Source organism: Eucyclogobius newberryi, unplaced genomic scaffold (assembly GCF_026437365.1).
Source record: "Eucyclogobius newberryi isolate DKJ021-1_F unplaced genomic scaffold, fEucNew1.0.hap1 SCAF_432, whole genome shotgun sequence".
In the NCBI taxonomy this organism is placed as follows: Eukaryota; Metazoa; Chordata; class Actinopteri; order Gobiiformes; family Gobiidae; genus Eucyclogobius; species Eucyclogobius newberryi.
In genome coordinates, this window is record NW_027316093.1 from 1 (window position 1) to 19841 (window position 19841).

The 19841-nt window shown below is 47.1% G+C and overlaps 54 non-coding genes across 54 annotated transcripts; all 54 read left to right on the forward strand.

Annotated features, from left to right (window-relative positions):
• Positions 1 to 214: 214 nt before the first annotated feature.
• Positions 215 to 333, forward strand: LOC140379721 (5S ribosomal RNA). Its single transcript, XR_011930656.1, has one exon. It is a non-coding gene; the product is annotated as a 5S ribosomal RNA (ribosomal RNA).
• A 147-nt stretch (positions 334 to 480) lies between these two features.
• LOC140379743 (5S ribosomal RNA) lies at positions 481 to 599 on the forward strand. The gene has a single exon (XR_011930677.1). It is a non-coding gene; the product is annotated as a 5S ribosomal RNA (ribosomal RNA).
• A 146-nt stretch (positions 600 to 745) lies between these two features.
• LOC140379754 (5S ribosomal RNA) lies at positions 746 to 864 on the forward strand. The gene has a single exon (XR_011930688.1). It is a non-coding gene; the product is annotated as a 5S ribosomal RNA (ribosomal RNA).
• Positions 865 to 1023: 159 nt separating this feature from the next.
• Positions 1024 to 1142, forward strand: LOC140379765 (5S ribosomal RNA). Its single transcript, XR_011930699.1, has one exon. It is a non-coding gene; the product is annotated as a 5S ribosomal RNA (ribosomal RNA).
• A 168-nt stretch (positions 1143 to 1310) lies between these two features.
• On the forward strand, positions 1311 to 1429 carry LOC140379610 (5S ribosomal RNA). Its single transcript, XR_011930551.1, has one exon. It is a non-coding gene; the product is annotated as a 5S ribosomal RNA (ribosomal RNA).
• Positions 1430 to 1589: 160 nt separating this feature from the next.
• On the forward strand, positions 1590 to 1708 carry LOC140379621 (5S ribosomal RNA). The gene has a single exon (XR_011930562.1). It is a non-coding gene; the product is annotated as a 5S ribosomal RNA (ribosomal RNA).
• A 149-nt stretch (positions 1709 to 1857) lies between these two features.
• On the forward strand, positions 1858 to 1976 carry LOC140379633 (5S ribosomal RNA). Its single transcript, XR_011930573.1, has one exon. It is a non-coding gene; the product is annotated as a 5S ribosomal RNA (ribosomal RNA).
• Positions 1977 to 2145: 169 nt separating this feature from the next.
• Positions 2146 to 2264, forward strand: LOC140379646 (5S ribosomal RNA). Its single transcript, XR_011930584.1, has one exon. It is a non-coding gene; the product is annotated as a 5S ribosomal RNA (ribosomal RNA).
• Positions 2265 to 2413: 149 nt separating this feature from the next.
• LOC140379658 (5S ribosomal RNA) lies at positions 2414 to 2532 on the forward strand. The gene has a single exon (XR_011930595.1). It is a non-coding gene; the product is annotated as a 5S ribosomal RNA (ribosomal RNA).
• Positions 2533 to 2681: 149 nt separating this feature from the next.
• LOC140379669 (5S ribosomal RNA) lies at positions 2682 to 2800 on the forward strand. The gene has a single exon (XR_011930606.1). It is a non-coding gene; the product is annotated as a 5S ribosomal RNA (ribosomal RNA).
• Positions 2801 to 2958: 158 nt separating this feature from the next.
• On the forward strand, positions 2959 to 3077 carry LOC140379681 (5S ribosomal RNA). Its single transcript, XR_011930617.1, has one exon. It is a non-coding gene; the product is annotated as a 5S ribosomal RNA (ribosomal RNA).
• A 167-nt stretch (positions 3078 to 3244) lies between these two features.
• On the forward strand, positions 3245 to 3363 carry LOC140379692 (5S ribosomal RNA). The gene has a single exon (XR_011930628.1). It is a non-coding gene; the product is annotated as a 5S ribosomal RNA (ribosomal RNA).
• Positions 3364 to 3523: 160 nt separating this feature from the next.
• On the forward strand, positions 3524 to 3642 carry LOC140379704 (5S ribosomal RNA). Its single transcript, XR_011930639.1, has one exon. It is a non-coding gene; the product is annotated as a 5S ribosomal RNA (ribosomal RNA).
• A 149-nt stretch (positions 3643 to 3791) lies between these two features.
• LOC140379715 (5S ribosomal RNA) lies at positions 3792 to 3910 on the forward strand. Its single transcript, XR_011930650.1, has one exon. It is a non-coding gene; the product is annotated as a 5S ribosomal RNA (ribosomal RNA).
• A 158-nt stretch (positions 3911 to 4068) lies between these two features.
• LOC140379727 (5S ribosomal RNA) lies at positions 4069 to 4187 on the forward strand. The gene has a single exon (XR_011930662.1). It is a non-coding gene; the product is annotated as a 5S ribosomal RNA (ribosomal RNA).
• Positions 4188 to 4356: 169 nt separating this feature from the next.
• On the forward strand, positions 4357 to 4475 carry LOC140379734 (5S ribosomal RNA). The gene has a single exon (XR_011930668.1). It is a non-coding gene; the product is annotated as a 5S ribosomal RNA (ribosomal RNA).
• A 149-nt stretch (positions 4476 to 4624) lies between these two features.
• Positions 4625 to 4743, forward strand: LOC140379735 (5S ribosomal RNA). Its single transcript, XR_011930669.1, has one exon. It is a non-coding gene; the product is annotated as a 5S ribosomal RNA (ribosomal RNA).
• Positions 4744 to 4912: 169 nt separating this feature from the next.
• LOC140379736 (5S ribosomal RNA) lies at positions 4913 to 5031 on the forward strand. The gene has a single exon (XR_011930670.1). It is a non-coding gene; the product is annotated as a 5S ribosomal RNA (ribosomal RNA).
• Positions 5032 to 5180: 149 nt separating this feature from the next.
• LOC140379737 (5S ribosomal RNA) lies at positions 5181 to 5299 on the forward strand. The gene has a single exon (XR_011930671.1). It is a non-coding gene; the product is annotated as a 5S ribosomal RNA (ribosomal RNA).
• A 149-nt stretch (positions 5300 to 5448) lies between these two features.
• LOC140379738 (5S ribosomal RNA) lies at positions 5449 to 5567 on the forward strand. The gene has a single exon (XR_011930672.1). It is a non-coding gene; the product is annotated as a 5S ribosomal RNA (ribosomal RNA).
• A 159-nt stretch (positions 5568 to 5726) lies between these two features.
• Positions 5727 to 5845, forward strand: LOC140379739 (5S ribosomal RNA). The gene has a single exon (XR_011930673.1). It is a non-coding gene; the product is annotated as a 5S ribosomal RNA (ribosomal RNA).
• Positions 5846 to 6011: 166 nt separating this feature from the next.
• Positions 6012 to 6130, forward strand: LOC140379740 (5S ribosomal RNA). The gene has a single exon (XR_011930674.1). It is a non-coding gene; the product is annotated as a 5S ribosomal RNA (ribosomal RNA).
• Positions 6131 to 6289: 159 nt separating this feature from the next.
• Positions 6290 to 6408, forward strand: LOC140379741 (5S ribosomal RNA). Its single transcript, XR_011930675.1, has one exon. It is a non-coding gene; the product is annotated as a 5S ribosomal RNA (ribosomal RNA).
• A 149-nt stretch (positions 6409 to 6557) lies between these two features.
• Positions 6558 to 6676, forward strand: LOC140379742 (5S ribosomal RNA). The gene has a single exon (XR_011930676.1). It is a non-coding gene; the product is annotated as a 5S ribosomal RNA (ribosomal RNA).
• Positions 6677 to 6834: 158 nt separating this feature from the next.
• Positions 6835 to 6953, forward strand: LOC140379744 (5S ribosomal RNA). Its single transcript, XR_011930678.1, has one exon. It is a non-coding gene; the product is annotated as a 5S ribosomal RNA (ribosomal RNA).
• A 170-nt stretch (positions 6954 to 7123) lies between these two features.
• On the forward strand, positions 7124 to 7242 carry LOC140379745 (5S ribosomal RNA). The gene has a single exon (XR_011930679.1). It is a non-coding gene; the product is annotated as a 5S ribosomal RNA (ribosomal RNA).
• Positions 7243 to 7391: 149 nt separating this feature from the next.
• Positions 7392 to 7510, forward strand: LOC140379746 (5S ribosomal RNA). Its single transcript, XR_011930680.1, has one exon. It is a non-coding gene; the product is annotated as a 5S ribosomal RNA (ribosomal RNA).
• Positions 7511 to 7679: 169 nt separating this feature from the next.
• Positions 7680 to 7798, forward strand: LOC140379747 (5S ribosomal RNA). Its single transcript, XR_011930681.1, has one exon. It is a non-coding gene; the product is annotated as a 5S ribosomal RNA (ribosomal RNA).
• Positions 7799 to 7957: 159 nt separating this feature from the next.
• Positions 7958 to 8076, forward strand: LOC140379748 (5S ribosomal RNA). The gene has a single exon (XR_011930682.1). It is a non-coding gene; the product is annotated as a 5S ribosomal RNA (ribosomal RNA).
• A 149-nt stretch (positions 8077 to 8225) lies between these two features.
• LOC140379749 (5S ribosomal RNA) lies at positions 8226 to 8344 on the forward strand. Its single transcript, XR_011930683.1, has one exon. It is a non-coding gene; the product is annotated as a 5S ribosomal RNA (ribosomal RNA).
• A 149-nt stretch (positions 8345 to 8493) lies between these two features.
• LOC140379750 (5S ribosomal RNA) lies at positions 8494 to 8612 on the forward strand. Its single transcript, XR_011930684.1, has one exon. It is a non-coding gene; the product is annotated as a 5S ribosomal RNA (ribosomal RNA).
• A 149-nt stretch (positions 8613 to 8761) lies between these two features.
• On the forward strand, positions 8762 to 8880 carry LOC140379751 (5S ribosomal RNA). Its single transcript, XR_011930685.1, has one exon. It is a non-coding gene; the product is annotated as a 5S ribosomal RNA (ribosomal RNA).
• A 168-nt stretch (positions 8881 to 9048) lies between these two features.
• LOC140379752 (5S ribosomal RNA) lies at positions 9049 to 9167 on the forward strand. The gene has a single exon (XR_011930686.1). It is a non-coding gene; the product is annotated as a 5S ribosomal RNA (ribosomal RNA).
• Positions 9168 to 9316: 149 nt separating this feature from the next.
• Positions 9317 to 9435, forward strand: LOC140379753 (5S ribosomal RNA). Its single transcript, XR_011930687.1, has one exon. It is a non-coding gene; the product is annotated as a 5S ribosomal RNA (ribosomal RNA).
• Positions 9436 to 9584: 149 nt separating this feature from the next.
• LOC140379755 (5S ribosomal RNA) lies at positions 9585 to 9703 on the forward strand. The gene has a single exon (XR_011930689.1). It is a non-coding gene; the product is annotated as a 5S ribosomal RNA (ribosomal RNA).
• Positions 9704 to 9872: 169 nt separating this feature from the next.
• On the forward strand, positions 9873 to 9991 carry LOC140379756 (5S ribosomal RNA). The gene has a single exon (XR_011930690.1). It is a non-coding gene; the product is annotated as a 5S ribosomal RNA (ribosomal RNA).
• A 150-nt stretch (positions 9992 to 10141) lies between these two features.
• On the forward strand, positions 10142 to 10260 carry LOC140379757 (5S ribosomal RNA). Its single transcript, XR_011930691.1, has one exon. It is a non-coding gene; the product is annotated as a 5S ribosomal RNA (ribosomal RNA).
• A 149-nt stretch (positions 10261 to 10409) lies between these two features.
• LOC140379758 (5S ribosomal RNA) lies at positions 10410 to 10528 on the forward strand. Its single transcript, XR_011930692.1, has one exon. It is a non-coding gene; the product is annotated as a 5S ribosomal RNA (ribosomal RNA).
• A 168-nt stretch (positions 10529 to 10696) lies between these two features.
• On the forward strand, positions 10697 to 10815 carry LOC140379759 (5S ribosomal RNA). Its single transcript, XR_011930693.1, has one exon. It is a non-coding gene; the product is annotated as a 5S ribosomal RNA (ribosomal RNA).
• A 149-nt stretch (positions 10816 to 10964) lies between these two features.
• Positions 10965 to 11083, forward strand: LOC140379760 (5S ribosomal RNA). The gene has a single exon (XR_011930694.1). It is a non-coding gene; the product is annotated as a 5S ribosomal RNA (ribosomal RNA).
• Positions 11084 to 11233: 150 nt separating this feature from the next.
• On the forward strand, positions 11234 to 11352 carry LOC140379761 (5S ribosomal RNA). The gene has a single exon (XR_011930695.1). It is a non-coding gene; the product is annotated as a 5S ribosomal RNA (ribosomal RNA).
• A 149-nt stretch (positions 11353 to 11501) lies between these two features.
• LOC140379762 (5S ribosomal RNA) lies at positions 11502 to 11620 on the forward strand. The gene has a single exon (XR_011930696.1). It is a non-coding gene; the product is annotated as a 5S ribosomal RNA (ribosomal RNA).
• Positions 11621 to 11788: 168 nt separating this feature from the next.
• Positions 11789 to 11907, forward strand: LOC140379763 (5S ribosomal RNA). The gene has a single exon (XR_011930697.1). It is a non-coding gene; the product is annotated as a 5S ribosomal RNA (ribosomal RNA).
• Positions 11908 to 12056: 149 nt separating this feature from the next.
• On the forward strand, positions 12057 to 12175 carry LOC140379764 (5S ribosomal RNA). The gene has a single exon (XR_011930698.1). It is a non-coding gene; the product is annotated as a 5S ribosomal RNA (ribosomal RNA).
• Positions 12176 to 12324: 149 nt separating this feature from the next.
• LOC140379766 (5S ribosomal RNA) lies at positions 12325 to 12443 on the forward strand. The gene has a single exon (XR_011930700.1). It is a non-coding gene; the product is annotated as a 5S ribosomal RNA (ribosomal RNA).
• A 169-nt stretch (positions 12444 to 12612) lies between these two features.
• On the forward strand, positions 12613 to 12731 carry LOC140379767 (5S ribosomal RNA). Its single transcript, XR_011930701.1, has one exon. It is a non-coding gene; the product is annotated as a 5S ribosomal RNA (ribosomal RNA).
• A 149-nt stretch (positions 12732 to 12880) lies between these two features.
• LOC140379768 (5S ribosomal RNA) lies at positions 12881 to 12999 on the forward strand. The gene has a single exon (XR_011930702.1). It is a non-coding gene; the product is annotated as a 5S ribosomal RNA (ribosomal RNA).
• A 149-nt stretch (positions 13000 to 13148) lies between these two features.
• On the forward strand, positions 13149 to 13267 carry LOC140379769 (5S ribosomal RNA). Its single transcript, XR_011930703.1, has one exon. It is a non-coding gene; the product is annotated as a 5S ribosomal RNA (ribosomal RNA).
• Positions 13268 to 13416: 149 nt separating this feature from the next.
• Positions 13417 to 13535, forward strand: LOC140379770 (5S ribosomal RNA). Its single transcript, XR_011930704.1, has one exon. It is a non-coding gene; the product is annotated as a 5S ribosomal RNA (ribosomal RNA).
• Positions 13536 to 13684: 149 nt separating this feature from the next.
• On the forward strand, positions 13685 to 13803 carry LOC140379604 (5S ribosomal RNA). Its single transcript, XR_011930546.1, has one exon. It is a non-coding gene; the product is annotated as a 5S ribosomal RNA (ribosomal RNA).
• Positions 13804 to 13972: 169 nt separating this feature from the next.
• LOC140379605 (5S ribosomal RNA) lies at positions 13973 to 14091 on the forward strand. The gene has a single exon (XR_011930547.1). It is a non-coding gene; the product is annotated as a 5S ribosomal RNA (ribosomal RNA).
• A 159-nt stretch (positions 14092 to 14250) lies between these two features.
• LOC140379606 (5S ribosomal RNA) lies at positions 14251 to 14369 on the forward strand. Its single transcript, XR_011930548.1, has one exon. It is a non-coding gene; the product is annotated as a 5S ribosomal RNA (ribosomal RNA).
• A 150-nt stretch (positions 14370 to 14519) lies between these two features.
• LOC140379608 (5S ribosomal RNA) lies at positions 14520 to 14638 on the forward strand. The gene has a single exon (XR_011930549.1). It is a non-coding gene; the product is annotated as a 5S ribosomal RNA (ribosomal RNA).
• Positions 14639 to 14807: 169 nt separating this feature from the next.
• On the forward strand, positions 14808 to 14926 carry LOC140379609 (5S ribosomal RNA). Its single transcript, XR_011930550.1, has one exon. It is a non-coding gene; the product is annotated as a 5S ribosomal RNA (ribosomal RNA).
• The last annotated feature ends 4915 nt before the right edge of the window (positions 14927 to 19841 follow it).

Consider the following 19841-nt stretch of genomic DNA (forward strand, 5'->3'; position numbering starts at 1 on the left):
GTACTTGGATGGGAGACCGCCTGGGAATACCAGGTGCTGTGAGCATTTTCACACTTTTTCACCTGTCAAAAAAAAAAAAAAAAAAAAAAAAAAAGAATTTTTCATTGAGATATCCCAATTTTGACCGAGCAAGTGGCGTGAAGGTACTCTTCACGAAAAGACAGTGTTTGATGCAAAAAAAGCAATTTATACGAGTTTTGACCTGGAACATTTCGCTCACGGCCATACCACCCTGGACCAGCCCGATCTCGTCTGATCTCGGAAGCCAAGCAGGGTTGGGCCTGGTTAGTACTTGGATGGGAGACCGCCTGGGAATACCAGGTGCTGTGAGCATTTTCACACTTTTCACCTGTCAAAAAAAAAAAAAAAGAAGTTTTTCATTGAGATATCCCAATTTTGACCGAGCAAGTGGCGTGAAGGTACTCTTCACGAAAAGACAGTGTTTGATATAAAAAAGGCCGTTTTGACCTGGAACATTTCGCTCACGGCCATACCACCCTGGACCAGCCCGATCTCGTCTGATCTCGGAAGCCAAGCAGGGTTGGGCCTGGTTAGTACTTGGATGGGAGACCGCCTGGGAATACCAGGTGCTGTGAGCATTTTCACACTTTTTCACCTGTCAAAAAAAAAAAAAAAAGAAGTTTTTCATTGAGATATCCCAATTTTGACCGAGCAAGTGGCGTGAAGGTACTCACGAAAAGACAGTGTTTGATATAAAAAAGGCCGTTTTGACCTGGAACATTTCGCTCACGGCCATACCACCCTGGACCAGCCCGATCTCGTCTGATCTCGGAAGCCAAGCAGGGTTGGGCCTGGTTAGTACTTGGATGGGAGACCGCCTGGGAATACCAGGTGCTGTGAGCATTTTCACACTTTTTCACCTGTCAAAAAAAAAAAAAAAAAAAAAAAAAAGAAGTTTTTCATTGAGATATCCCAATTTTGACCGAGCAAGTGGCGTGAAGGTACTCTTCACGAAAAGACAGTGTTTGATATAAAAAAGGCCGTTTTGACCTGGAACATTTCGCTCACGGCCATACCACCCTGGACCAGCCCGATCTCGTCTGATCTCGGAAGCCAAGCAGGGTTGGGCCTGGTTAGTACTTGGATGGGAGACCGCCTGGGAATACCAGGTGCTGTGAGCATTTTCACACTTTTTCACCTGTCAAAAAAAAAAAAAAAAAAAAAAAAAAGTTTTTCATTGAGATATCCCAATTTTGACCGAGCAAGTGGCGTGAAGGTACTCTTCACGAAAAGACAGTGTTTGATGCAAAAAAAAAGCCATTTATACGAGTTTTGACCTGGAACATTTCGCTCACGGCCATACCACCCTGGACCAGCCCGATCTCGTCTGATCTCGGAAGCCAAGCAGGGTTGGGCCTGGTTAGTACTTGGATGGGAGACCGCCTGGGAATACCAGGTGCTGTGAGCATTTTCACACTTTTTCACCTGTCAAAAAAAAAAAAAAAAAAAAAAAAAAAGAAGTTTTTCATTGAGATATCCCAATTTTGACCGAGCAAGTGGCGTGAAGGTACTCTTCACGAAAAGACAGTGTTTGATATAAAAAAGGCCGTTTTGACCTGGAACATTTCGCTCACGGCCATACCACCCTGGACCAGCCCGATCTCGTCTGATCTCGGAAGCCAAGCAGGGTTGGGCCTGGTTAGTACTTGGATGGGAGACCGCCTGGGAATACCAGGTGCTGTGAGCATTTTCACACTTTTTCACCTGTCAAAAAAAAAAAAAAAAGAAGTTTTTCATTGAGATATCCCAATTTTGACCGAGCAAGTGGCGTGAAGGTACTCTTCACGAAAAGACAGTGTTTGATATAAAAAAGGCCGTTTTGACCTGGAACATTTCGCTCACGGCCATACCACCCTGGACCAGCCCGATCTCGTCTGATCTCGGAAGCCAAGCAGGGTTGGGCCTGGTTAGTACTTGGATGGGAGACCGCCTGGGAATACCAGGTGCTGTGAGCATTTTCACACTTTTTCACCTGTCAAAAAAAAAAAAAAAAAAAAAAAAAAGAAGTTTTTCATTGAGATATCCCAATTTTGACCGAGCAAGTGGCGTGAAGGTACTCTTCACGAAAAGACAGTGTTTGATGCAAAAAAAGCAATTTATACGAGTTTTGACCTGGAACATTTCGCTCACGGCCATACCACCCTGGACCAGCCCGATCTCGTCTGATCTCGGAAGCCAAGCAGGGTTGGGCCTGGTTAGTACTTGGATGGGAGACCGCCTGGGAATACCAGGTGCTGTGAGCATTTTCACACTTTTTCACCTGTCAAAAAAAAAAAAAAAAGAAGTTTTTCATTGAGATATCCCAATTTTGACCGAGCAAGTGGCGTGAAGGTACTCTTCACGAAAAGACAGTGTTTGATATAAAAAAGGCCGTTTTGACCTGGAACATTTCGCTCACGGCCATACCACCCTGGACCAGCCCGATCTCGTCTGATCTCGGAAGCCAAGCAGGGTTGGGCCTGGTTAGTACTTGGATGGGAGACCGCCTGGGAATACCAGGTGCTGTGAGCATTTTCACACTTTTTCACCTGTCAAAAAAAAAAAAAAAAGAAGTTTTTCATTGAGATATCCCAATTTTGACCGAGCAAGTGGCGTGAAGGTACTCTTCACGAAAAGACAGTGTTTGATATAAAAAAGGCCGTTTTGACCTGGAACATTTCGCTCACGGCCATACCACCCTGGACCAGCCCGATCTCGTCTGATCTCGGAAGCCAAGCAGGGTTGGGCCTGGTTAGTACTTGGATGGGAGACCGCCTGGGAATACCAGGTGCTGTGAGCATTTTCACACTTTTTCACCTGTCAAAAAAAAAAAAAAAAAAAAAAAAAGAAGTTTTTCATTGAGATATCCCAATTTTGACCGAGCAAGTGGCGTGAAGGTACTCTTCACGAAAAGACAGTGTTTGATATAAAAAAGGCCGTTTTGACCTGGAACATTTCGCTCACGGCCATACCACCCTGGACCAGCCCGATCTCGTCTGATCTCGGAAGCCAAGCAGGGTTGGGCCTGGTTAGTACTTGGATGGGAGACCGCCTGGGAATACCAGGTGCTGTGAGCATTTTCACACTTTTTCACCTGTCAAAAAAAAAAAAAAAAAAAAAAAAAAGTTTTTCATTGAGATATCCCAATTTTGACCGAGCAAGTGGCGTGAAGGTACTCTTCACGAAAAGACAGTGTTTGATGCAAAAAAAAGCCATTTATACGAGTTTTGACCTGGAACATTTCGCTCACGGCCATACCACCCTGGACCAGCCCGATCTCGTCTGATCTCGGAAGCCAAGCAGGGTTGGGCCTGGTTAGTACTTGGATGGGAGACCGCCTGGGAATACCAGGTGCTGTGAGCATTTTCACACTTTTTCACCTGTCAAAAAAAAAAAAAAAAAAAAAAAAAAAGAAGTTTTTCATTGAGATATCCCAATTTTGACCGAGCAAGTGGCGTGAAGGTACTCTTCACGAAAAGACAGTGTTTGATATAAAAAAGGCCGTTTTGACCTGGAACATTTCGCTCACGGCCATACCACCCTGGACCAGCCCGATCTCGTCTGATCTCGGAAGCCAAGCAGGGTTGGGCCTGGTTAGTACTTGGATGGGAGACCGCCTGGGAATACCAGGTGCTGTGAGCATTTTCACACTTTTTCACCTGTCAAAAAAAAAAAAAAAAGAAGTTTTTCATTGAGATATCCCAATTTTGACCGAGCAAGTGGCGTGAAGGTACTCTTCACGAAAAGACAGTGTTTGATATAAAAAAGGCCGTTTTGACCTGGAACATTTCGCTCACGGCCATACCACCCTGGACCAGCCCGATCTCGTCTGATCTCGGAAGCCAAGCAGGGTTGGGCCTGGTTAGTACTTGGATGGGAGACCGCCTGGGAATACCAGGTGCTGTGAGCATTTTCACACTTTTTCACCTGTCAAAAAAAAAAAAAAAAAAAAAAAAAGAAGTTTTTCATTGAGATATCCCAATTTTGACCGAGCAAGTGGCGTGAAGGTACTCTTCACGAAAAGACAGTGTTTGATATAAAAAAGGCCGTTTTGACCTGGAACATTTCGCTCACGGCCATACCACCCTGGACCAGCCCGATCTCGTCTGATCTCGGAAGCCAAGCAGGGTTGGGCCTGGTTAGTACTTGGATGGGAGACCGCCTGGGAATACCAGGTGCTGTGAGCATTTTCACACTTTTTCACCTGTCAAAAAAAAAAAAAAAAAAAAAAAAAAGAAGTTTTTCATTGAGATATCCCAATTTTGACCGAGCAAGTGGCGTGAAGGTACTCTTCACGAAAAGACAGTGTTTGATGCAAAAAAAGCAATTTATACGAGTTTTGACCTGGAACATTTCGCTCACGGCCATACCACCCTGGACCAGCCCGATCTCGTCTGATCTCGGAAGCCAAGCAGGGTTGGGCCTGGTTAGTACTTGGATGGGAGACCGCCTGGGAATACCAGGTGCTGTGAGCATTTTCACACTTTTTCACCTGTCAAAAAAAAAAAAAAAAGAAGTTTTTCATTGAGATATCCCAATTTTGACCGAGCAAGTGGCGTGAAGGTACTCTTCACGAAAAGACAGTGTTTGATATAAAAAAGGCCGTTTTGACCTGGAACATTTCGCTCACGGCCATACCACCCTGGACCAGCCCGATCTCGTCTGATCTCGGAAGCCAAGCAGGGTTGGGCCTGGTTAGTACTTGGATGGGAGACCGCCTGGGAATACCAGGTGCTGTGAGCATTTTCACACTTTTTCACCTGTCAAAAAAAAAAAAAAAAAAAAAAAAAAGAAGTTTTTCATTGAGATATCCCAATTTTGACCGAGCAAGTGGCGTGAAGGTACTCTTCACGAAAAGACAGTGTTTGATGCAAAAAAAGCAATTTATACGAGTTTTGACCTGGAACATTTCGCTCACGGCCATACCACCCTGGACCAGCCCGATCTCGTCTGATCTCGGAAGCCAAGCAGGGTTGGGCCTGGTTAGTACTTGGATGGGAGACCGCCTGGGAATACCAGGTGCTGTGAGCATTTTCACACTTTTTCACCTGTCAAAAAAAAAAAAAAAAGAAGTTTTTCATTGAGATATCCCAATTTTGACCGAGCAAGTGGCGTGAAGGTACTCTTCACGAAAAGACAGTGTTTGATATAAAAAAGGCCGTTTTGACCTGGAACATTTCGCTCACGGCCATACCACCCTGGACCAGCCCGATCTCGTCTGATCTCGGAAGCCAAGCAGGGTTGGGCCTGGTTAGTACTTGGATGGGAGACCGCCTGGGAATACCAGGTGCTGTGAGCATTTTCACACTTTTTCACCTGTCAAAAAAAAAAAAAAAAGAAGTTTTTCATTGAGATATCCCAATTTTGACCGAGCAAGTGGCGTGAAGGTACTCTTCACGAAAAGACAGTGTTTGATATAAAAAAGGCCGTTTTGACCTGGAACATTTCGCTCACGGCCATACCACCCTGGACCAGCCCGATCTCGTCTGATCTCGGAAGCCAAGCAGGGTTGGGCCTGGTTAGTACTTGGATGGGAGACCGCCTGGGAATACCAGGTGCTGTGAGCATTTTCACACTTTTTCACCTGTCAAAAAAAAAAAAAAAAAAAAAAAAAAGAAGTTTTTCATTGAGATATCCCAATTTTGACCGAGCAAGTGGCGTGAAGGTACTCTTCACGAAAAGACAGTGTTTGATATAAAAAAGGCCGTTTTGACCTGGAACATTTCGCTCACGGCCATACCACCCTGGACCAGCCCGATCTCGTCTGATCTCGGAAGCCAAGCAGGGTTGGGCCTGGTTAGTACTTGGATGGGAGACCGCCTGGGAATACCAGGTGCTGTGAGCATTTTCACACTTTTTCACCTGTCAAAAAAAAAAAAAAAAAAAAAAAAAGTTTTTCATTGAGATATCCCAATTTTGACCGAGCAAGTGGCGTGAAGGTACTCTTCACGAAAAGACAGTGTTTGATGCAAAAAAAAGCCATTTATACGAGTTTTGACCTGGAACATTTCGCTCACGGCCATACCACCCTGGACCAGCCCGATCTCGTCTGATCTCGGAAGCCAAGCAGGGTTGGGCCTGGTTAGTACTTGGATGGGAGACCGCCTGGGAATACCAGGTGCTGTGAGCATTTTCACACTTTTTCACCTGTCAAAAAAAAAAAAAAAAAAAAAAAAAAGAAGTTTTTCATTGAGATATCCCAATTTTGACCGAGCAAGTGGCGTGAAGGTACTCTTCACGAAAAGACAGTGTTTGATATAAAAAAGGCCGTTTTGACCTGGAACATTTCGCTCACGGCCATACCACCCTGGACCAGCCCGATCTCGTCTGATCTCGGAAGCCAAGCAGGGTTGGGCCTGGTTAGTACTTGGATGGGAGACCGCCTGGGAATACCAGGTGCTGTGAGCATTTTCACACTTTTTCACCTGTCAAAAAAAAAAAAAAAAGAAGTTTTTCATTGAGATATCCCAATTTTGACCGAGCAAGTGGCGTGAAGGTACTCTTCACGAAAAGACAGTGTTTGATATAAAAAAGGCCGTTTTGACCTGGAACATTTCGCTCACGGCCATACCACCCTGGACCAGCCCGATCTCGTCTGATCTCGGAAGCCAAGCAGGGTTGGGCCTGGTTAGTACTTGGATGGGAGACCGCCTGGGAATACCAGGTGCTGTGAGCATTTTCACACTTTTTCACCTGTCAAAAAAAAAAAAAAAAAAAAAAAAAGAAGTTTTTCATTGAGATATCCCAATTTTGACCGAGCAAGTGGCGTGAAGGTACTCTTCACGAAAAGACAGTGTTTGATATAAAAAAGGCCGTTTTGACCTGGAACATTTCGCTCACGGCCATACCACCCTGGACCAGCCCGATCTCGTCTGATCTCGGAAGCCAAGCAGGGTTGGGCCTGGTTAGTACTTGGATGGGAGACCGCCTGGGAATACCAGGTGCTGTGAGCATTTTCACACTTTTTCACCTGTCAAAAAAAAAAAAAAAAAAAAAAAAAAAGAAGTTTTTCATTGAGATATCCCAATTTTGACCGAGCAAGTGGCGTGAAGGTACTCTTCACGAAAAGACAGTGTTTGATGCAAAAAAAGCAATTTATACGAGTTTTGACCTGGAACATTTCGCTCACGGCCATACCACCCTGGACCAGCCCGATCTCGTCTGATCTCGGAAGCCAAGCAGGGTTGGGCCTGGTTAGTACTTGGATGGGAGACCGCCTGGGAATACCAGGTGCTGTGAGCATTTTCACACTTTTTCACCTGTCAAAAAAAAAAAAAAAAGAAGTTTTTCATTGAGATATCCCAATTTTGACCGAGCAAGTGGCGTGAAGGTACTCTTCACGAAAAGACAGTGTTTGATATAAAAAAGGCCGTTTTGACCTGGAACATTTCGCTCACGGCCATACCACCCTGGACCAGCCCGATCTCGTCTGATCTCGGAAGCCAAGCAGGGTTGGGCCTGGTTAGTACTTGGATGGGAGACCGCCTGGGAATACCAGGTGCTGTGAGCATTTTCACACTTTTTCACCTGTCAAAAAAAAAAAAAAAAAAAAAAAAAAGAAGTTTTTCATTGAGATATCCCAATTTTGACCGAGCAAGTGGCGTGAAGGTACTCTTCACGAAAAGACAGTGTTTGATGCAAAAAAAGCAATTTATACGAGTTTTGACCTGGAACATTTCGCTCACGGCCATACCACCCTGGACCAGCCCGATCTCGTCTGATCTCGGAAGCCAAGCAGGGTTGGGCCTGGTTAGTACTTGGATGGGAGACCGCCTGGGAATACCAGGTGCTGTGAGCATTTTCACACTTTTTCACCTGTCAAAAAAAAAAAAAAAAAAAAAAAAAAGAAGTTTTTCATTGAGATATCCCAATTTTGACCGAGCAAGTGGCGTGAAGGTACTCTTCACGAAAAGACAGTGTTTGATATAAAAAAGGCCGTTTTGACCTGGAACATTTCGCTCACGGCCATACCACCCTGGACCAGCCCGATCTCGTCTGATCTCGGAAGCCAAGCAGGGTTGGGCCTGGTTAGTACTTGGATGGGAGACCGCCTGGGAATACCAGGTGCTGTGAGCATTTTCACACTTTTTCACCTGTCAAAAAAAAAAAAAAAAGAAGTTTTTCATTGAGATATCCCAATTTTGACCGAGCAAGTGGCGTGAAGGTACTCTTCACGAAAAGACAGTGTTTGATATAAAAAAGGCCGTTTTGACCTGGAACATTTCGCTCACGGCCATACCACCCTGGACCAGCCCGATCTCGTCTGATCTCGGAAGCCAAGCAGGGTTGGGCCTGGTTAGTACTTGGATGGGAGACCGCCTGGGAATACCAGGTGCTGTGAGCATTTTCACACTTTTTCACCTGTCAAAAAAAAAAAAAAAAGAAGTTTTTCATTGAGATATCCCAATTTTGACCGAGCAAGTGGCGTGAAGGTACTCTTCACGAAAAGACAGTGTTTGATATAAAAAAGGCCGTTTTGACCTGGAACATTTCGCTCACGGCCATACCACCCTGGACCAGCCCGATCTCGTCTGATCTCGGAAGCCAAGCAGGGTTGGGCCTGGTTAGTACTTGGATGGGAGACCGCCTGGGAATACCAGGTGCTGTGAGCATTTTCACACTTTTTCACCTGTCAAAAAAAAAAAAAAAAGAAGTTTTTCATTGAGATATCCCAATTTTGACCGAGCAAGTGGCGTGAAGGTACTCTTCACGAAAAGACAGTGTTTGATATAAAAAAGGCCGTTTTGACCTGGAACATTTCGCTCACGGCCATACCACCCTGGACCAGCCCGATCTCGTCTGATCTCGGAAGCCAAGCAGGGTTGGGCCTGGTTAGTACTTGGATGGGAGACCGCCTGGGAATACCAGGTGCTGTGAGCATTTTCACACTTTTTCACCTGTCAAAAAAAAAAAAAAAAAAAAAAAAAGAAGTTTTTCATTGAGATATCCCAATTTTGACCGAGCAAGTGGCGCGAAGGTACTCTTCACGAAAAGACAGTGTTTGATGCAAAAAAAGCAATTTATACGAGTTTTGACCTGGAACATTTCGCTCACGGCCATACCACCCTGGACCAGCCCGATCTCGTCTGATCTCGGAAGCCAAGCAGGGTTGGGCCTGGTTAGTACTTGGATGGGAGACCGCCTGGGAATACCAGGTGCTGTGAGCATTTTCACACTTTTTCACCTGTCAAAAAAAAAAAAAAAAGAAGTTTTTCATTGAGATATCCCAATTTTGACCGAGCAAGTGGCGTGAAGGTACTCTTCACGAAAAGACAGTGTTTGATATAAAAAAGGCCGTTTTGACCTGGAACATTTCGCTCACGGCCATACCACCCTGGACCAGCCCGATCTCGTCTGATCTCGGAAGCCAAGCAGGGTTGGGCCTGGTTAGTACTTGGATGGGAGACCGCCTGGGAATACCAGGTGCTGTGAGCATTTTCACACTTTTTCACCTGTCAAAAAAAAAAAAAAAAGAAGTTTTTCATTGAGATATCCCAATTTTGACCGAGCAAGTGGCGTGAAGGTACTCTTCACGAAAAGACAGTGTTTGATATAAAAAAGGCCGTTTTGACCTGGAACATTTCGCTCACGGCCATACCACCCTGGACCAGCCCGATCTCGTCTGATCTCGGAAGCCAAGCAGGGTTGGGCCTGGTTAGTACTTGGATGGGAGACCGCCTGGGAATACCAGGTGCTGTGAGCATTTTCACACTTTTTCACCTGTCAAAAAAAAAAAAAAAAAAAAAAAAAAGAAGTTTTTCATTGAGATATCCCAATTTTGACCGAGCAAGTGGCGTGAAGGTACTCTTCACGAAAAGACAGTGTTTGATGCAAAAAAAGCAATTTATACGAGTTTTGACCTGGAACATTTCGCTCACGGCCATACCACCCTGGACCAGCCCGATCTCGTCTGATCTCGGAAGCCAAGCAGGGTTGGGCCTGGTTAGTACTTGGATGGGAGACCGCCTGGGAATACCAGGTGCTGTGAGCATTTTCACACTTTTTCACCTGTCAAAAAAAAAAAAAAAAGAAGTTTTTCATTGAGATATCCCAATTTTGACCGAGCAAGTGGCGTGAAGGTACTCTTCACGAAAAGACAGTGTTTGATATAAAAAAAGGCCGTTTTGACCTGGAACATTTCGCTCACGGCCATACCACCCTGGACCAGCCCGATCTCGTCTGATCTCGGAAGCCAAGCAGGGTTGGGCCTGGTTAGTACTTGGATGGGAGACCGCCTGGGAATACCAGGTGCTGTGAGCATTTTCACACTTTTTCACCTGTCAAAAAAAAAAAAAAAAGAAGTTTTTCATTGAGATATCCCAATTTTGACCGAGCAAGTGGCGTGAAGGTACTCTTCACGAAAAGACAGTGTTTGATATAAAAAAGGCCGTTTTGACCTGGAACATTTCGCTCACGGCCATACCACCCTGGACCAGCCCGATCTCGTCTGATCTCGGAAGCCAAGCAGGGTTGGGCCTGGTTAGTACTTGGATGGGAGACCGCCTGGGAATACCAGGTGCTGTGAGCATTTTCACACTTTTTCACCTGTCAAAAAAAAAAAAAAAAAAAAAAAAAGAAGTTTTTCATTGAGATATCCCAATTTTGACCGAGCAAGTGGCGCGAAGGTACTCTTCACGAAAAGACAGTGTTTGATGCAAAAAAAGCAATTTATACGAGTTTTGACCTGGAACATTTCGCTCACGGCCATACCACCCTGGACCAGCCCGATCTCGTCTGATCTCGGAAGCCAAGCAGGGTTGGGCCTGGTTAGTACTTGGATGGGAGACCGCCTGGGAATACCAGGTGCTGTGAGCATTTTCACACTTTTTCACCTGTCAAAAAAAAAAAAAAAAGAAGTTTTTCATTGAGATATCCCAATTTTGACCGAGCAAGTGGCGTGAAGGTACTCTTCACGAAAAGACAGTGTTTGATATAAAAAAGGCCGTTTTGACCTGGAACATTTCGCTCACGGCCATACCACCCTGGACCAGCCCGATCTCGTCTGATCTCGGAAGCCAAGCAGGGTTGGGCCTGGTTAGTACTTGGATGGGAGACCGCCTGGGAATACCAGGTGCTGTGAGCATTTTCACACTTTTTCACCTGTCAAAAAAAAAAAAAAAAGAAGTTTTTCATTGAGATATCCCAATTTTGACCGAGCAAGTGGCGTGAAGGTACTCTTCACGAAAAGACAGTGTTTGATATAAAAAAAGGCCGTTTTGACCTGGAACATTTCGCTCACGGCCATACCACCCTGGACCAGCCCGATCTCGTCTGATCTCGGAAGCCAAGCAGGGTTGGGCCTGGTTAGTACTTGGATGGGAGACCGCCTGGGAATACCAGGTGCTGTGAGCATTTTCACACTTTTTCACCTGTCAAAAAAAAAAAAAAAAGAAGTTTTTCATTGAGATATCCCAATTTTGACCGAGCAAGTGGCGTGAAGGTACTCTTCACGAAAAGACAGTGTTTGATATAAAAAAGGCCGTTTTGACCTGGAACATTTCGCTCACGGCCATACCACCCTGGACCAGCCCGATCTCGTCTGATCTCGGAAGCCAAGCAGGGTTGGGCCTGGTTAGTACTTGGATGGGAGACCGCCTGGGAATACCAGGTGCTGTGAGCATTTTCACACTTTTTCACCTGTCAAAAAAAAAAAAAAAAAAAAAAAAAGAAGTTTTTCATTGAGATATCCCAATTTTGACCGAGCAAGTGGCGCGAAGGTACTCTTCACGAAAAGACAGTGTTTGATGCAAAAAAAGCAATTTATACAAGTTTTGACCTGGAACATTTCGCTCACGGCCATACCACCCTGGACCAGCCCGATCTCGTCTGATCTCGGAAGCCAAGCAGGGTTGGGCCTGGTTAGTACTTGGATGGGAGACCGCCTGGGAATACCAGGTGCTGTGAGCATTTTCACACTTTTTCACCTGTCAAAAAAAAAAAAAAAAGAAGTTTTTCATTGAGATATCCCAATTTTGACCGAGCAAGTGGCGTGAAGGTACTCTTCACGAAAAGACAGTGTTTGATATAAAAAAGGCCGTTTTGACCTGGAACATTTCGCTCACGGCCATACCACCCTGGACCAGCCCGATCTCGTCTGATCTCGGAAGCCAAGCAGGGTTGGGCCTGGTTAGTACTTGGATGGGAGACCGCCTGGGAATACCAGGTGCTGTGAGCATTTTCACACTTTTTCACCTGTCAAAAAAAAAAAAAAAAGAAGTTTTTCATTGAGATATCCCAATTTTGACCGAGCAAGTGGCGTGAAGGTACTCTTCACGAAAAGACAGTGTTTGATATAAAAAAGGCCGTTTTGACCTGGAACATTTCGCTCACGGCCATACCACCCTGGACCAGCCCGATCTCGTCTGATCTCGGAAGCCAAGCAGGGTTGGGCCTGGTTAGTACTTGGATGGGAGACCGCCTGGGAATACCAGGTGCTGTGAGCATTTTCACACTTTTTCACCTGTCAAAAAAAAAAAAAAAAAAAAAAAAAAGAAGTTTTTCATTGAGATATCCCAATTTTGACCGAGCAAGTGGCGTGAAGGTACTCTTCACGAAAAGACAGTGTTTGATGCAAAAAAAGCAATTTATACGAGTTTTGACCTGGAACATTTCGCTCACGGCCATACCACCCTGGACCAGCCCGATCTCGTCTGATCTCGGAAGCCAAGCAGGGTTGGGCCTGGTTAGTACTTGGATGGGAGACCGCCTGGGAATACCAGGTGCTGTGAGCATTTTCACACTTTTTCACCTGTCAAAAAAAAAAAAAAAAGAAGTTTTTCATTGAGATATCCCAATTTTGACCGAGCAAGTGGCGTGAAGGTACTCTTCACGAAAAGACAGTGTTTGATATAAAAAAGGCCGTTTTGACCTGGAACATTTCGCTCACGGCCATACCACCCTGGACCAGCCCGATCTCGTCTGATCTCGGAAGCCAAGCAGGGTTGGGCCTGGTTAGTACTTGGATGGGAGACCGCCTGGGAATACCAGGTGCTGTGAGCATTTTCACACTTTTTCACCTGTCAAAAAAAAAAAAAAAAGAAGTTTTTCATTGAGATATCCCAATTTTGACCGAGCAAGTGGCGTGAAGGTACTCTTCACGAAAAGACAGTGTTTGATATAAAAAAGGCCGTTTTGACCTGGAACATTTCGCTCACGGCCATACCACCCTGGACCAGCCCGATCTCGTCTGATCTCGGAAGCCAAGCAGGGTTGGGCCTGGTTAGTACTTGGATGGGAGACCGCCTGGGAATACCAGGTGCTGTGAGCATTTTCACACTTTTTCACCTGTCAAAAAAAAAAAAAAAAGAAGTTTTTCATTGAGATATCCCAATTTTGACCGAGCAAGTGGCGTGAAGGTACTCTTCACGAAAAGACAGTGTTTGATATAAAAAAGGCCGTTTTGACCTGGAACATTTCGCTCACGGCCATACCACCCTGGACCAGCCCGATCTCGTCTGATCTCGGAAGCCAAGCAGGGTTGGGCCTGGTTAGTACTTGGATGGGAGACCGCCTGGGAATACCAGGTGCTGTGAGCATTTTCACACTTTTTCACCTGTCAAAAAAAAAAAAAAAAGAAGTTTTTCATTGAGATATCCCAATTTTGACCGAGCAAGTGGCGTGAAGGTACTCTTCACGAAAAGACAGTGTTTGATATAAAAAAGGCCGTTTTGACCTGGAACATTTCGCTCACGGCCATACCACCCTGGACCAGCCCGATCTCGTCTGATCTCGGAAGCCAAGCAGGGTTGGGCCTGGTTAGTACTTGGATGGGAGACCGCCTGGGAATACCAGGTGCTGTGAGCATTTTCACACTTTTTCACCTGTCAAAAAAAAAAAAAAAAAAAAAAAAAAGAAGTTTTTCATTGAGATATCCCAATTTTGACCGAGCAAGTGGCGTGAAGGTACTCTTCACGAAAAGACAGTGTTTGATGCAAAAAAAGCAATTTATACGAGTTTTGACCTGGAACATTTCGCTCACGGCCATACCACCCTGGACCAGCCCGATCTCGTCTGATCTCGGAAGCCAAGCAGGGTTGGGCCTGGTTAGTACTTGGATGGGAGACCGCCTGGGAATACCAGGTGCTGTGAGCATTTTCACACTTTTTCACCTGTCAAAAAAAAAAAAAAAAGAAGTTTTTCATTGAGATATCCCAATTTTGACCGAGCAAGTGGCGTGAAGGTACTCTTCACGAAAAGACAGTGTTTGATGCAAAAAAAGCAATTTATACGAGTTTTGACCTGGAACATTTCGCTCACGGCCATACCACCCTGGACCAGCCCGATCTCGTCTGATCTCGGAAGCCAAGCAGGGTTGGGCCTGGTTAGTACTTGGATGGGAGACCGCCTGGGAATACCAGGTGCTGTGAGCATTTTCACACTTTTTCACCTGTCAAAAAAAAAAAAAAAAAGAAGTTTTTCATTGAGATATCCCAATTTTGACCGAGCAAGTGGCGTGAAGGTACTCTTCACGAAAAGACAGTGTTTGATATAAAAAAGGCCGTTTTGACCTGGAACATTTCGCTCACGGCCATACCACCCTGGACCAGCCCGATCTCGTCTGATCTCGGAAGCCAAGCAGGGTTGGGCCTGGTTAGTACTTGGATGGGAGACCGCCTGGGAATACCAGGTGCTGTGAGCATTTTCACACTTTTTCACCTGTCAAAAAAAAAAAAAAAAAAAAAAAAAAGAAGTTTTTCATTGAGATATCCCAATTTTGACCGAGCAAGTGGCGTGAAGGTACTCTTCACGAAAAGACAGTGTTTGATGCAAAAAAAGCAATTTATACGAGTTTTGACCTGGAACATTTCGCTCACGGCCATACCACCCTGGACCAGCCCGATCTCGTCTGATCTCGGAAGCCAAGCAGGGTTGGGCCTGGTTAGTACTTGGATGGGAGACCGCCTGGGAATACCAGGTGCTGTGAGCATTTTCACACTTTTTCACCTGTCAAAAAAAAAAAAAAAAGAAGTTTTTCATTGAGATATCCCAATTTTGACCGAGCAAGTGGCGTGAAGGTACTCTTCACGAAAAGACAGTGTTTGATATAAAAAAGGCCGTTTTGACCTGGAACATTTCGCTCACGGCCATACCACCCTGGACCAGCCCCTTTGCAATCAGTGCAGGTGCGTGCAATTTGTGGTGTGCTGCATGGTCTGGAGCTGGAGGTTTGGGAGTTTTTTTGAGTTTTTAATCGTTATTTTGATCTTTTTCATTTACTTTTTTCAGTTCTTTTGTTTGTTCCCCTCCCAGTAAACTTACTGGGAGGTGGATTTTTTGTTTTTTGTGAGCATGGCTCAAAGGACGGACAACACGGCATCGGACACTGGAATGGACACGACAAAGGCAAGGAAAAGTCTGAATGAATCTGTAAATAATAGAAAGAACGAAGAAAGAAGAATGAAATTTATGAAAGAACTCACTGTGGTGTTGGAGTTGACGGAGGGAGCACAAATCACGCCACTTGCATTCTTAAAAGCGACTCAGGAGGTGTGCGGCTCCATAGTAGCATGCAGACTCATCTCGAAGGACAAATATGAAGTAACCGTCAGTACCACTAAAGCGAAGGAGCGGCTCCTGGACGGGTACTGCATTGGAGGAGTCAGGGTTCACGCCCGTGACATCTCGGTGGATGAGCTGGTCGTGTCCTTCATGGGGCTGCCGGCTTATATCGAGGACGAGGAGATCCTGGCCAAGCTCTACGCCTGGGGGGTCTCTGCGGTCTCCGAGGTGAGGAGGAGAATGTGGCCGGGGACGAACGTGGCGGACGGCACCAGGTTTGTACGGGTAAGGTTCACGGACACGGTGCAGTCCTTACCGTATTCTGTCAGGTTTGACACCGCGGGGGGCCCCGAGTACTTCAGGGTAATACACGACAGGCAGGTGCGGGTGTGTAGGGGGTGTCTCCAGCCTGGCCATATTCTGAGGGAGTGCCCTGACTTTCTGTGCCGCAACTGCGGGAGCCAGGGGCATTACGCGCGCGAGTGCGTCGCGCAGCGGGCCCCGAAGTGCAGAGAGTGCCGCATGTTCCGCCACTTATGTCCGTGTGGTGCGGGTGACAGAGAGGAGGACAGAGGGGAGGACAGAGGGGAGGACAGGGAGGACGCCATTGGAGGAGAGAGCAGTGACGTGGCCCAGAACGTGCCCGCAACTGCTCTCTCCGAAGTAGAGGAGTTTTTGGAGGAGGAGGCTGTGGAGGAGTCAGGGGAGCCAGAGGTGTCTGGCTCCTCTTGCTCCTCTGACTCCTCAGACGAGGAGGCGTCCGTCGCACTGGAGATGGTGCTCGGCTCAGCGCTGGCGTCTGGGAAGGTGGGAGCAGGACAAACTGCTCCTCCTGACCAGAGGGAGGGGACTCGTGAGGGTCCAACTCCTAAGCCCGTGGAGGAAGAGGCTGAACCCGGGAGGAGGATGGGTGCGGGACAGGCCCCGCATCTTACCTCCAAAGGGGGGGACATCACCACAGGGCTGGGTGATGATCCCAAGCTCCAGTCGGACGGTGGTAAGAGGGGACAGGTGGAGAAGAAGGATAAGAAAGGGGCAAGACGCAGGAAGCAGGTGGCAGGAGACGGAGAGGGCGCTGCTGCTGAGAGCGGCTCTGCCTCCTCCGTTCCAACCACCTCAAAAGCGCCAGCAGAAAGCTCCATCAACCCACCATCCTCCACACGCAGCTCTGCCCCACGAGGTGAGCTCGAGACTGTTTTTAATGATGACTTCATGGATTTCTCCACCCGTGAAGTCAGAAAAAGAGTGTGGCAGTCGGATGCGACGGGCGCCAAAAAGAAGTCTAAATAAAAGATGGGTTACATCCTCCAAGGTCTCCTCTTAATGGCGTTCTCCTTGTCCTCTTGGAACGCAGGCGGCCTGCGGAGCCCAGTGCGGATGCAGAGCGCGTTAAACTTTTCCAAGTGGGACGTGCTCTGCATCCAAGAAACGCACTGGGATGTCAGCCACGCGCAACAAGTGCGGAGCATGGGAGTAGGCTCTGTATTTTGGGCCCTGGGCACGGCGTGCTCGCGCGGTGTGGCCACGGTGGTGAGGCCTGGTGTCTTAGGCCAACCCACCCTGGTACACGCCGACCCAGAGGGCTCCTTCCTGGTCCTGGACTTCACGGACACAGTGAAGTTCAGACTAATTAACATCTACGCCCCGAACGATGATGGTCTGAGGAGGCAATTCTTCAAAAAAATATTTCGCTTTGCGAACGACACTACAATCATAATCGGTGACTTTAATACAACACTTTGCAAGACAGACATCGGCATTAACAACTCTTTTAAAAACAGCACTGCCAGGACAGCCCTGTTGGAAGAAGCCGCCAGCAGGAACCTGACGGAGGTGTGGCGGTTCGTCCACCCCTTCCTGAAGGATTTCTCCAGGCGGCAGGTCGTCCAGGGCGTCCTGAAGCAGTCCCGCATTGACCTCTGTTTTGCCTCCTCAGACCTGGCACAGAGAGTCAGTGGTGCTTCCTACAAGTGGTCAGGCTTGAGTGATCACTCCACTTTAGATATTTATTTTGGGTTAGTTTCATCACCGAGGAATGGAGGACTGTGGGTCCTAAACAGCTCCATCCTCGGTGATGAAACTTTTTGTAGGAAAATGGACTTTTTGTTTGATGTATTTGACATGGAGCTGGAGCTGATCGACAGCGTGGTCGATTGGTGGCCAACGGCAAAAACACGCATTAAAAAGCTCTGTGTCAATTACAGCAAACACAAGGCGTGGCTGTCGACCAGGAGGGAGACCGCTCTCCGCCAGCGCCTGCAGGTCCTGGACCAGGGCGCAGCTTCCACCACTGGCCCTGTGGATCCAGAGTACCTGGTGGTGCGCGCTGAGCTGGAGCAGCTGGAGGTAAGTAGGTGTCAGGGTGCAATTTTGAGGGCAAAAGCCAGACACACAGTCGAAGGAGAACGCTCGACAGCGTTCTTCTTCGGCTGTGAGAAGGTTACACAGGGAAAGATGCACATAGATAAGTTGATAGATAAGACAGGTAAGATTGTTTCCGAGGTAAGTGAGGTTTTAGAGACAGCGCAGGATTTCTATAGTAGGCTTTTTAGTTCAGACGGAGTGGCAGAGCAGGCTTTAGACCAGGCTGTAGGTGCTCTGGAGCGCACACTGAGCAGGGAGGATAGGGAGCTGTGCGACGCGCCTCTGTCTCTCATGGAGATAGAGGCTGCAGTCAAGAGTTTAAATACAGGGAAAAGCCCCGGAGAGGACGGACTAACCTGTGAGTTTTTCAAGCGTTTCGCTTCCAGGTTAGCTCCGATCCTACTCCTATTATATCAGGATTTTGAGAGTGAGAGTAGAGTTGGCGATGGTTTTGCGATGAGTGTCGTCACTCTGCTTTTTAAGAAGGGCGACAGGAGCAGCCTCGCCAACTACAGGCCCATTAGCCTTTTGAACGTAGACTATAAAATTTTAGCAAAGGTATTAGCAGGTAGGTTAAAGCGTGTGATTGGATCCGTCATACACCCCTCGCAGGCCTACAGCGTCCCCGGGAGGGACATCTCAGACACAGTTTTGTCTCTGAGATATCTCCTTCGGCAGATGCACGCGACCGGTGGTATTCACGTTAGTGTAGACTTTAACAAGGCGTTCGACAGAGTTGAGCATTCGTTCCTCTGGACTGTATTAGGTAAGTTAGGTTTCGGCGAACGGTTTGTTAATTGGCTACAGCTCATCTATTCCTTTGCGGTCAGTAAGGTCAAAGTCAACGGGTTTCTAACTGACTCTTTCCCCTTAAAAAGATCAGTCAGGCAGGGCTGTCCCCTCTCGTCGCTCCTCTACAGCATCGCCGCTGAGCCTTTGGCGGCCATGTTGAGGGCGGACGCGGCGGTGAGGGGACTGACCACGCCTGCGGGTAGGGAAGTCAAAATTTTTCAGTACGCAGATGACACGAATCTGATCCTCCGAGACGTGGAGAGCCTGAACGCCTCTCTCCACGTGCTCAATGTTTACGGCCTCGCTTCAGGGGCCAAAATCAATTTCGATAAAACCACGGTTAAATTTTGCGGCAGCGTCACGCCTGTTCCTCTCCCTGTCCAGCTCCGGGAGGCCGGGGACTCCTACAAGGTCCTCGGCGTCCCCCTGGGCAGAGACGAGGAGGCGTGTCGTACTGCACTTTGGTCGCCTTTGTGCGAGAAAATTACAGCGCGCTTGAATTTTTGGAGACGTCGTAATCTGACATTAAAAGGTAAAGTCTTAGTTGTAAATTCTTTGTGCATGTCCATGTTGAACCATGCACTCTCCGTGTACGGCCTGCCGGGGGTCTATGCTAACAAATTAAGGTTAGTGATAAACCACTTTTTGTGGAATCGTGAGAGGGGCTTTATTGCACATAAGGTTATGATAGGTGAGTACGATCAGGGAGGTTTAAAGTTAGCAGATTTAGAGTTAAGGAAGAAGGCCTTCAGGCTGAAAACAATTCGGAAATTTCTAGACGTTGAGGTAGATGCTCCATGGAAGGATCATATAGGTGAGTTTGTTAATAGTCTAGGTAAGTTTGGTGTTTATAATTTGTGTTTGTTGCCCCCTGTTTCGGTCCTGGAGGGCCTCCCCCCCTTCGAGAGGGAACTCTTGGAGGCGTGGAGGACTTTCAGGCCCCTGACTGTGGCGGTTCCAGACAGCGGTGAGGGTCTCGCGCACATGCCCCTCCGTCATAACCCTGACTTGCTCTCCGCTCCCCCCGGGAAGCGCGAGTGCATGATCAGTGGGGCGATGGAGGAGGCTGGGCTGGAATATGTAGGTAAGGTATTTGACGTGAAAGGTAATTTTAGTGTAGATTACATAGGGAAGTGTTTTAGGTTAGCAGGTAAAGTGTTTAGGAAAAAGTACATTAGTGGTATGGT